Here is a 12883-nt window from a genome sequence, read left to right on the forward strand (position 1 = left end):
CCTTGTGGAATCCAGAGCTGGCAGATGAATGGTTAGACATTCATCCCTCAGCAATAAGGTTTCAGTTGACCCCCACCCTTCAGCCAAAGAGATTTTGCAATGCCTTCAAGTAACTCAATTACTCATTTTGTCATTATTCTTGGAGTACACTGTTACTCTAAGTGCCACTATATTTAATGAAATGTAGAAGCTTCTTGACTTCAAAATCTGTCAGAACTTTTAGAAACCACATCAGTTGGGACATTCAAATATAAGGGTAATGAAATCAAAACAATGAGGTATCACCTCACACCAGTCAAAATGGTCATCACTGAAAAGTCCACAAACAGTAAACGCTGGGGAGGGTGTGGAGAAAAAGGAACCCTCCTACACTGCTAGTGGGAATGTAGTTTCACGCAGCCACTATGGAGAATAGTATGGAAGTTCCTAAAAAAACTTAAAACGGACTTACCATATGATCCAGCAAGCCCACCCTTGAGCATATATTTGAGGAAACTCTAATTCAAAAAGATACAAGCACCCTATTGTTCACAGCAGCACTATTTACAACAGCCAAGACATGGTAGCAACCTAAATGTCCATCGACAGATGACTGGATAAAGAAGATTTGGTATATTTATACAATGGAATACTACTCAGCCATAAAAAAGAATGAAATTATGCCATTTGCAGCAACATGGATGGACCTGGAGATTGTCATACTAAGTGAAGTAAGTCAGACAGAGAAAGAAAAATGCCATATGATATCACTCATATGTGGAATCTAAAAAAAAAAGAATGATACAAATGAACTCATTTACAAAACAGAAACAGACTCACAGACATAGAAAACAAACTTATGGTTACCAGTGGGAGAAGTGGGTAGGGAGTGATATATCTTATCAATTTTGTAGTTGATGACGGTGGACTGATACTTAAGCATAATCACATAGATTTTTTTTTTTAAGTTGGCGTAAGATAGAGCAGTGGTTCTCAAACTCCGGTCCTTGGAACGGAAGCGCCGCCATCATCTGTGAGCTGGTTAGACCTGCAAATTCATGGCCCAACCTGACCCAGGGAATCAGAATCTCTGGAGATGGTCCCAGGAAACCGTGCTAACACGAAGCTCTACAGGGGATTCACAGGCATGTTAAAGGTCGAGAAATACTGATCTAAAGGAAGAGTCTAAACAAAAGATGACTTAAGGCCATCATGCTCTATGCAGGAAACAGCTGGAATTAGGAGGTTTGGCTCAGTCTTAAATTGTAGGGACCTTCTTTTCTTATTTCTAAAAAGGAACCTACATTAACTGAGATTGTAGAACTGAGAGCAAACTTTTAAAAACGAGGTTATTAGATAATACAGTTTAATTATACCCAAAGTTGTTAATATCAGAGTGTGGAAGAAATGAACGATTTTCATAAACATTGCATCCTGTGTGTTTAGAGTAAGCAGTTTGTTGGGATAGTTCGGTTTATTGACTAAAATGAAGCAATGCAGCTGAAATGAACTGTTTACACACAGAAGAAAAGGCAACTTTACTGAGCAACCTGATGGATTCGGTGAGAAGTTAGCTTTCCAAATAGAAGGTTAGTTTGCTTAGCTGGAAGGCATAAGGAATAATTAGTCATTGCGTGTAACCTGTTCGTTAACTCTTCCTCTGAGGGGAAACTGAAAATCGGCCACTGTGTATGGCCACTGTGTTTTGTTGTTTTTTTTTTTTTCTCTTTTAAGAGAAATTGAAAGGGAGAGCACTGATTTATTGCCGAAAATGTCCGATAAAGGGTGCATCCAAGTTGAGCAGAACAGTGCACAATTTTTGTTCTTTGTTTTGATGTTTCAGTCTGCAGATGTTTGCTGTTTTTGTAAGGAAATAATGGTGTTAGCCATGAGTTTTCTTGGAAAGAAAGAGCTTAAAAGCTTTGGAGTGCTGGAATCCCAGTCTGCCCCGCCAACAGAACATGCATGGAATGGTAGGTGAGGTGCCTGGGGAGTCATTCCTTAGCAGCATCTGGAAGGAAACAATAAGTGCCGGAGGGTTTGCTTTTCAGGCAAATGATTAAAAGGCGATTAAGTGAAGGTGTTAGGATGTGAGGGAGGGGGACGAAGCACTGAAGGTGGATATATAAAATGGAACAGAGGGATTATGGCAAGGACTTAACAGAATGAACCGTAGATCACAGCTGAACGTATAAAAAAAGCTGGAATTGGAATTGGGACAGAGCAGCTTACAGGTATCATATGAAACGGAACATGCAACTCACATAAGACGGAACGTACTGGGACGTGGCCGTGAGGAACAGAAGAGACAGTGACGATGTCCGGTTATTCAGAGCCACTGGCTAGCGTCTCTCAGAGCTGGAAAGACATCCTGCTACTATCCGTTTATAGGCTCATCCTGATCATACTGGCCGTCCTTTAAAGTCCTGAGAAAGCTCTGGGTTTTGGAAATGGAAATCCAAGGCTTTGATCAAGCAAGTGGTTTGACTTCAGCAGCGATGGTGACTCGTTCATCATGTGGAAGATAGTGTTGCTTTCCACTGGTTCACACGATCCCATCTTCCTGCCCGTTCCTCACACCTACTCACAGTTCCCCACTCCCCACTGCCAAAGAATGAATGAATGAATAAAGGAAGGAAGGTAGGAGTGAATAAATACGATTCTCTATTTAGTTTAGAGGATACGGGCTCTAAGCTAGTTTATTTCTCCCCCAGAAGACTCAAGTTTATCCTGAAACACAAAACCAAGCTTTCTTTGAATACGAGTTTTTCTTCGGGATGCCAGCTATTTGAGCATCCGGAAAAGTTAGCAGTTAGAAAGATAAGGCAGCACTTTGGGAACAAGTGCCCGACTCTATCCCCAGTCTTTCTTCCCAGCAGCCCACTAAAGCCCCTTGAGTCTCAGTCTGTGGAAACTCTGCAAACACAAGGCTCAACCTCCACTCCAGGCTCAAAGTCTGAGAACTGGGTTTGATTAGGCAGGATGAGTAATCACCGTGACACATAGCTTCACACTGTCGGTGCCTTAAAACCATCACAGATGAATTCTTGCCCAAGTCCGGTCGGGAGGATTTGGCCACTCAGGGCCCCAGGCTCCTTCTTGCTTGGTCCTGCCCACTGAGAGGAGGGGGAGAGAGAGCATGCGAGAAACACGCCTGCTTCGTGCCCTTTCTCTCCAGAAGTGACACCTTTTCCTTTGCTCCGTTGTCCAGAATTCACTGGAACGGTCACACCCAGAGGGGAGAGGGGGCGGGGACTGGGGGCTACAGCCCCCACCACAGACACTTAACCTTCCCACCACCTCTCTAGACAGGCTCTTTTTCTGCATTTTAAAAAAAAAAAATGTAAATCTGCGGGGGCACATTCAAGGACAAGCTAACTGGTCAAATTAAATAGAGGGCTTGTGGCGGAGAGGGCAGAGCTCAGTGGCAGAGCGCGTGCTTAGCGTGCACGAGGTCCTGGGTTCAATCCCCAGCACCTCCATTAAACAAATCAATAAATAAATCTAATTACCTCCCCTCCAAAATAAAAAATAAACAAGTGAATAAATAAATTTTTTTAAAAATGGAGGGCCAGATAAGTAGTATGTGCTCCACAATAAAACTTTGGAACAAAAAGCCCCATTGAATGCTACTGAAATACGTCGCTGGCTTCTCCTCCAGTCCAGTCTTGGCCAGCGTCTGGCTCTTTGCACTGGCATTCCCTTGGGACAATCATTTCATCCTCTGAGGAACCCCAGGTGGCTAAAATGCGTCTTCGGGGTGGTTCCATCAGGCAGGTGAAAGATACGGCCCCAGATTTGTTCAGGGCTCCCTCAAGGTGAAGGGAGGTAGCACGCGGATGACCAAGATCGCAGTCCTGACAGATGGTCTACAAGGTCGAACGAGCTTTGATGGGCTTTGGGAAGGAGCAGCGGTTTGGATAATTCTGAGGATGGTGGGCCCGCTGAGGGATAGGAGATTTTTAAATGTTCTGCTCGGAGGGGAAGCCAGGTTGGAAACAGGACTCCTGGTCCAGGACACTGCCTGGACCTCACCCTCATTTCCACAGAAATGTTCCACAGAAACGCAGAAGCTGGAAAAGGCTTAGCCTCTAGGCGGGGTCCACGTCCTGGGATCTGGGGGGTTCTGGCTTTGCTTATCTGTGACTGCTCTTGGTCACTGTCGTCACATGGAGGCACCATGAGAAATCTATGCAGGGGCAGAGATGGGAACCTGGGTTCTCAGTGTGAAAAGTCTGCGTTCTGGTCGGGGAAGAAGGGAGGCGGTGTGTGATTAAGTCTGTGTTTCTTCAAAGTAAATGAAGCAGGAAGTTTCAGCGAGAGGGTCACATAGTATGATCCAGACAAGGGTGCGCTGAAAGTAAACGGGACAGTATTCACTATCCCAGGGCCACAGGCATGAATCAGGACCACCTCAAGCCAAGGGGATGTGTGGCCACCGTACATTTAAGACAACGATAACGGGTTTATCTAATCACCACCCTTCCAAGTATTTAACAGCCCTCCTTTAAGAAAATTTCACCTTGATACTCAACCTCCTGTTTCAGTTAATTCCTGGGTTAAATAAAAAGCAACAGAAACACTCATCTTTGTAGGATAACCCTTTCTGTATGGGTTATAAAACTGCCCCTTTGCTTTCTACACTCAAGGCTAAATATTCTCGGTACTTTTCACTTTCTTTCGTCCTTTCTGGAAGCTGCTATATGTTAACCACTTTGCAGACCTTTTCTAAGTTATTTGCCTCTTTTAAAGGAGATCGATGTGGGACTATTCCCCAGCTGGGTCCCAACCAAATCCTGAGTGAGGCAGGAGTGTTGCAGACTGACCCCAACTGGATACAACTTTGATCCAAGTATCCCACTGCTCATTTGTTCTCCTTGAGAATAGAAGGTTGGGGAAGGAATTGAGCAGTCTACTAGTGTATGAAACCCTGTTCGGTACAGTGTGGGTCCCAGCTGTGCTCCCTTCGGGTGACAAAATTTATTGACTGTTAGCCACTATGAATACAAATAGATTAAAAAATAAATTGTTCTGTATAGCACATGGAACTATATTCAATATCTTGTAATAATCTTTAATGAAAAAGATTAAGAAAATGAGTATATGTATGTATGTGCATGACTGGGAAGTTCTGCTGTACACTAGAAACTGACACATTGTAACTGATTACATGCTTCAATAAAAAAAAAAAGAAGAAGAGAGGTTGGTGTCATCACCACCACCATCACCACCACCAACACGGCTGTCATCATTATATAATCTCCCAAACTCCTGGTAAAAATACTCTATTGACAGTTAACATAATATTATGCCTCTCCTATATTCTTAAATGTGTCCCACGTAATAAGTCAGTTGCAAATCTAGTGCAGGTATGCTAAAGTAATACTCCTGCCCCTAAATCATACTTTTGCATTAAGACAAATGATTGATATTCTACTTAACAAGTTATTACTACATCATTTCCATCAAAAGGTCAACATCTGTATACATTCTTCAGAGAGCAAATCGATTTAGGAGATCCGGCTCTCAAGAGAGGAGTATTTTCGCAAGCTTACGTTCCATCTCCTTTAGCTGATGTGTTCCTTTCAATATTTCCTAATACATTTGGCAGAATTATACTGAATTAAATATTAAAATCTTGTCGTAAGGGAATGGGGACTAAGCGAGAGCAGACATTCACGGTGAAACTCAGAATAACTACATCTGTTTCTCCAAGGGTCTTGCAAATGTCTTTTGAACACAGCCCTCCTACCCAGGCAGAGAGATCCAAATTGCCCTTGGCTTTGGTTTGACCAGGTCCCTGGCTTTCTGTAAAATACGAGGTCTGAACTGTGACATAGCATTTTAAAAAAAAAATCAGAGAATCCTTGGCACGCATATAAAAATTCTCAAAAGGCAGAAACTATGTCTAACTAAAATAAGATTCATATTTTGACTTCGACATTAACCTCCGATCGGCTTCTATTTCACAGTGAAATGGAAACAGATCAAGGAAAGAATTTAAAAAGCGAATGCCAGACTCTGCACACCCCGTGGGTTACAGATGTAAGGAGGTGGTGGCAGGGGGCCACTCCACTTCCTTCAAGATCCAAAACCATTTGGAAGGAAACTGCAGAAGGAAAGACGTCTGACGGACACGTTCTCCTTGGGGTTTCTTGCCTCCTCGTTTGCCAAGCTTCCTAGACCCCATTGGTTGTTAATAAAGTTCGCCAAGGAGACTTTCTGAAAGGCTGATTACACATAGGGAAACGTACATTAAAGGCGTTTTTATGTAGTTGGAGTTTCCTTCCATCTGCATTTCCCTACTTCACAAGCCCAAGGCAGCATGACATGGAAAGTTACAAGCAACAGGTGACATTCGACGCGCTTACTATCAGTGGGGATGCTCAGCCCAGGCTGAATCCAAAACCAGAGACCACAGCTCGCACCCTGTAATAGAGAAACCGCCTCACCCTGAGGGTATCATTATATTCCCAACGTCCCTGGTCCTTCTCCTGTAAAACAGAGTTACGAGAAGAGGCATATCCTACACTGTGTGAATTAACTCAATAAAAATACAGATATGGAAAGTGAATGGCAAGCTAGATTCTACTTTTTTTGATCTTTACAACGACAGCCGTGAAAGAGAAGAAGAGGCTTTCAAACTTCCCAAATCCATACAGGATTTTAAAAATAGACATTTTAGTTCAATATGAAAAACAGTACGAGTGAAAGCTACTGATTCTATTTTACAAAAAAAAAAAATCTTGATATAATTAAATACATATTTTTGCCAACCAGAGAGTCAGTGAATTTGGCTAAAACCACCTGAAGTTTATACTATGAATATTTGCTTTACTTAGCATATACAAGACTATTTTATCCTACAAACATTTAACAGGATCTAAGCGTTTAAGCCTCCCAGATAATGGAAACATAAATAAAATACAGTTTCACCCATTGAGAAGCCCTCAGTTTAGCACTGCAAATATTATGTATTTAACAAAGAGGTATTTCAATCTGTTCAACCTTAGAATTCTGCTTCAATGTAGAAAATATAAATGGGTCCACTAAGCACTATTCAAGAATTGGGGCTGCAGTGAAGGACGTAAGAGAAATAGTTAAAAAAAAAAAGTTTCCCCACTAGTAAAAAGTGAGCACCCCTCTTCAAATCAACGAAGTAATAATAAGGCAATGTTTAAGATTAGGGGCCTTTAAGTTATTTTTTTTCCTGTAAGAAAGATTAGATTAGACATATGAGAGACAGATGATAGATAGATAGATAGATAGATAAAGATAGATAGACAGACAGATAGACAGACAGACTGATACAGACGGTGATGCACATACTGACTCATATGTTACCTCAGGCACGTGTATATGTATAACTAAATGAATAATTCTCCATAATTTCACTACATTAATTCTGCCTTCAATCATCTCTTTCTGGCCAGGAATGCCTTGTTATCTATCCAAATCCCACCTGACCTGAAATCCACCTCCACCATAACGTCTATGATCAGCATCACTAACTCCCCAGGCACTGAATCAGAACAAATGCACAGGCCTGTGAATTTTTAATTGAACTGTGAGAAGGGATTGCAGAGGGGAAAAAGCGACCCAAATCAACAGCAGAATGAAGAAACGAGCTTTCAGAGGAGGCCAGCAGTGAAGGATGAAACCGTGGTGTGGACTGCGCTCCTGAGACAGTGTCTACGCTGGTTCTCCCTTTCCTGACACCGCACACTCCTGTCCCGCCGTATCCTCACCACCAAGTGTCAGCGCTGCAGCACAGCGCTCCTGCCCTCTGGACCAGCGAGAGAAATACCAGCTCCTCTTCTCAAAAGCACGATGGCACTCACAGCTCTGGCCCCTTCATCAATGCCTAGAAACAACAGCTTTTGCTTATATGTTGTATTTTTCAGAGAGCTTCTCTCCTCTTGTTATTACTTGGCTTTTCTATAAGTTATATTTTTAAAAAGCAGTTCAAAATATATACCTTTACAAAGCTGAGTAACTTTTTAAATGAGCCCCGAGTAAAATTCAAAGAAAAAAAATCTGTCTGATTTCCAAATGAATGTGTTTAGGAAAAAGATCTGGTCATCAATATTTATTTTCTGTAAGAAAAGAGCATGAAAATTGGCTCATAAATATGCTTAGATCCAGGAGAGAAAAAAAAAATCCCCCAACACCTGTGTTCATTTAGGAATGAATTCTGATCACTAAGAAAAGGAAGATGGTCTGAAAGGGAAAATGGCAAACTCCTGGTAATTTATCAAGACACCTTCCTGCCTGCTGAACGATGATTAAGCTCTATGCTGTTGAAAAATAGGCCAATGTTCAGAAATGTCCTGATGGGTCTCATTAAAATATCCCCACGTAATTGTCCAGCAAGGGTCACAGAACCAAATATCCAGACATGGGTAAATCTATGAGTAAAGAGGAAAAATCCTGTTTAGCGCATTCATAGGCACTTCTCTTTTAAGTGTTATCTCTACCAAACAAAACATTTCCAGAGGTTAAAAATGTCTCACCTGCAGAGTAGCCAATTCGCGTCGCCTACTTAGGCTGACAAAGGGGGACCAGCGGGTGGAAAGTGGGCTTCTCTGTGTTGTTTTTATTGTGAGGTCTTTAAGCAGGCTGGACAATCACTTTTGGGTCAGAACTTCTGCTAAAATGATCTTCCCCAAATATATGAGTTTGCTTTATCTTTTTTGAACACCGCCTGCTACACAGGCGTGACCCACCAAGTCTGTGCAGTCTAGCCCCTTGATGATGAGGGAAAAATAAAAAGAAACAGACATAAAAGCTCAACCTGGACGGGGAAAACGGCGAAAGAAGAAAGGGTCAGAGAAAGTTACAGCCCAGAGTGAATAATCATAAGAGAAGCCGGAAGACTTGGAGGAGCTCAGAGCTAATGAAAAAACAAGAACACGGGGTGGGGGGAGAGAAGGATGCGAAAGCCAGCTGGAAGGAGAGAAAGCAAGGGACAGGGGAGCCAACAGCAAACCCAAGGACAGAGAGTATCGGAGATTGAAGAGAACAGGAAATTTATTGGAAACCAAGTTGTTTTTCCTTTTGTATCCAATGCAATTCTCGTCCAGGCAGAACTCTAGTCTCACCCTCAAAGAGGACAGAAGGGAAGTCGAAACTCATAGGAGTCTTTCATGGGCTGGAGCCAGGAGCTCTGGAAAGACAGACCAGAGGAAACGTGAGCAGACAGCAGACCCTCTGACGGCAGATACAGGGAGAAGCGGATACAGCATCGCCCAGCGCAGCGTTTCCCAAAATTAGGTGAAATGAAAGCAGTGAGAGGGGGTTCCAACTCAGAGATACTGAATCTGGATTTCCACCCCATTTAATGAACACTTCAGTTGATTCGTATCACCAGAAAAGTCAGGAAGCACTGGTACGGTGGTGAAAACTGGGGTTTCTGGAATTCTAGCAGCCCAAATTCAATTCCTAGATCATGAGCCACTAACCACAAACAAGATCTTTAACTTCTCTGCATCCCAGTTACTATCTCTATAAAATGGATTACAGGGACTGAGTGAGTTCCTGCAGTTAAGGCAGTTAGGCAGTGCCTAATCCATACTGACTATGAACCAGGAATGAATCAAGGCAAAGCAAAAGATAAGATTATAAAGAAAAGGTTAACAAAAAGAAGAAAATATATTTACCAACTTCATGCCCATAAAAGTTGAAAGATCGGAAATAATCTTACAACCATAGATATAAAATATTATAAAGAAACTATGCATTAATCATTCATTGGTTCATTCATTCAACAAATTTGATTGAACCACGTCATACATAAAGAGGAAGTAAATAGTTTATTGTTTCTCTAAAGCCAGATTCTGAAGTTAAGCATAAGATTAATTTTTATGTATTATATCTTCTTTATCTTTCACAATTTGTACTTACAGTGAAAACCACTGTAAGTCAGTTTTTCCATAAAATATTACTTTTTCGTGAAGCAGCCAATCTTTTTATTCATCTTTTGAACTTCAAAGTGTTACTTTATACAAACTTCCAGCTATAAGATGACTAAGTTCTAGGAACCCAATGTACAGCATAGTGATTAATTTATACTACAGTTAATAATATTATATTATATGCTTGAAAGTTGCTAACAGAGCAGATCTGAAATGTTCTCATAACCAAAAAGAAATGGTAATTATGTGATGTGATGCAGATGTTAGCCAAAGCTACGGTGGTAATCATTTTGCAATATATGGGTGTATGAAACCAGTACGCCTTAAACTTATGCAATGTTACACGTCAATTATAACTCAATAAAGCTGGAAAAATAAATACATGAAGTGTTACTCTCGACAGTTTGCCTATTACCTGGAATGTAACCACTTCAAAAGCTTTGTAATATGGCAAATGAATGTATTTTTACAATTCAAATTATATTGCAAATTTGGTGTTTTAAAATATTTTCCTTGTTATGTTGTTAATCTTTCAACTAGCTTGTTCAGGACAAATGTCTCACTGAGAACCAGAAAATCTGGTCCAAATATTAATGAAAAACACTTGTTCGATAGCCTTAGGGGTTGTCAAGGTAGGGTGTACTTCAGGGGCCAATCGACTAAACAGAAGAAAAACAGAAAGTGGTGGGTCCAACATTCGGCATGACTCTTCCTCTTGAGTCACTGGCCAACTCTGTACCATCAGATGAGAAGCCAGAACAAGCATCAGCTCCTCCAGGAGCCTGAGAGGTTGGGGAGGGCATGTTCTGAGTTCAAGTCCTTTAGTTAGGACCCCTGAAGGGTGACAAAAGGAAAAGTAAGAGTGACGAGAAAAGACAAGCCTACACAAATGAAGCAGGTCCAGCCTCAAATCAGCTAAACATCTGATTGACGTAAAGTAAGCCACCATTACACTGACTCCCTGCTGGAAGCAAAGATAATCAAGCCTTCCTGCATCTGTAGAGTGGCTATCATCAAGATGACAAGAAATGACACATGGGGGTAAGCATGTAGCAAAAAGGGAATCCTTGTGCCCTGTCGATGGGAATTTTAAATTGGTGCAACCACTATGGAAAACAGTATGGAGGTTCCTCAGAAAATCAGAAATAAAACTTTCCTATGATTCAGCAATTCTACTTCTAACTATTTATCCAAAGGAAAGGAAATCACTGTCTTGGATGGATATGTGCACCCCATGTTCATAGCAGCACTATTTACAACAGCTGAGATATGAAAACAACCTAAATGTCCACTGACAGATGGCTGGATAAAGAAGATGTGGTGTATGGGTGTACGTCTACACAAAGGCATGTTATCCAGCCACAAAAAGGAGCAAATCCTGACATCTGCTATCCGATGGACCCTGAGGGCATTACGCTCAGCAAAATAATTCAGACAGAGAAAAACAAACGCTGTATAATCTCACTGATATGTGGAATCTTAAAAAATCTCAACTCATAGAACAGACTGGTGGTTGACAGAGGCAGGATGTAGAGGGTGGGCAAACTGGGGGCGAAAAAAGGTCATCCTTTCTGGAGAAGGACAGTATCACTCAGAGCTTCAAATAATGTCTACAGTATTTTCATGTCAGGGGCTAAACTAAACTGAAAAATCAGTAAGCATTCCAAGGGAAGACACATGAGAGAGACACACTGGAGATCTGAATATTGGAGTTATCAAACATGGCACATAAAATAACTGATGAATATGCAAGAATTCTTGATAAGAGGGAGAATTGTCGCAGAGACCTAAAAATTGGTTTTTAAAAACACACAGAAATGCATTAATTAAAAAATATAACTGAAATGTAAAACTCAAATTAAATTAGCAGCAAGTTAGACAAAGCTAAAGAGGGAACTGGCGAAACAGAATACAGATGAGAAAAAAATTCAGACTGAACAGGGGAAGAAAAGATTTTAAAAATGAGTCTAAGAAACAGGGCACAAAGAATGTTTTAAGAATCTTCAAATCATCGGTCCAAGTCAGGAAGGAGGGTGGGGGTAAAAATAATTACTTAATTAATTAATAAAAGAAAATGGAAGTGATATTTGAATAGAACTGGTTGAAAATTTTCCAAAACACATGGAAGCCAACAGTCATCAAGTCACAGATGGAAGTAGTGCTATGAACCATTAGCAGATAGAAAGAAAATCACCTCCAGACACGTCATAGTCACACTGTTGGAAAAGAGGAAGGAAAGATAAATTATCAGCGAAGAACCAAAAATAAAACTAACAGCTGACTTCTCTCTGGTTTGTCTCCGATTTCCATTGTCTTCCTTGAGAAACCTGCATTTCGTACTGCTGTTACGCCATTGTGCCATAACATATTCATTTTATGGAATATAGATTTATACTCAATATTCATTATATTTATGCACATCATGTGGGTCTATACATAAGTATAATTTCAAGCAAAGAAAAACTGAAAGAAATTATCACCACCAGATTTTTACTAAAGAAAATATTAGAGCAAATACTTCTAGTTGAAGGGAAGTCATTGCAGATGAAAGAAGGAAGGTGAAGAAAGTACTGAAGAACTAAGGAAAGGGGAAATAGGTAAATAAATATGAATGTATAGTGACTGCATAAATATATATTACAAATATACCATATAATGAATTAACATGTACAACAAAAACAATGTAAAAAGCAGAAGGCAGTAAAAGGAGTTAAATTACCACATTTTTAATAAGTTGCAATGTACTAATTTATATACTGTTTTAATAAGTCAAGGTTGTAGATTGACATCTTATAGGTAGCAACAACTGTACTGTAAAAACAGTGTATAATTAACAAGCTAATGCAGGCGAAAATAATATAATAATAATGATAGAATTACAGAATTTCAAAAGAAGTTATAGGAGAAAAGGAGGGAAAAAGGGAAGGGCAGGGACCAAAGAACACCTGAGGCAAAGAGAAAACAGTGGATGGTAGCTTGGTCCCTTTCTG

The 12883-nt window shown here is 40.7% G+C and overlaps 1 protein-coding gene across 3 annotated transcripts in view; it reads right to left on the reverse strand.

The window, feature by feature from the left end:
• The window catches only part of HMGCLL1 (3-hydroxymethyl-3-methylglutaryl-CoA lyase like 1), a 122745-nt gene that overhangs the window by 104091 nt on the left and 5771 nt on the right, over nucleotides 1-12883 (reverse strand). The gene's annotated exons all lie outside the window — the stretch shown is intronic.

This window comes from Camelus ferus, chromosome 20 (genome assembly GCF_009834535.1).
Source record: "Camelus ferus isolate YT-003-E chromosome 20, BCGSAC_Cfer_1.0, whole genome shotgun sequence".
Lineage (NCBI taxonomy): Eukaryota > Metazoa > Chordata > Mammalia > Artiodactyla > Camelidae > Camelus > Camelus ferus.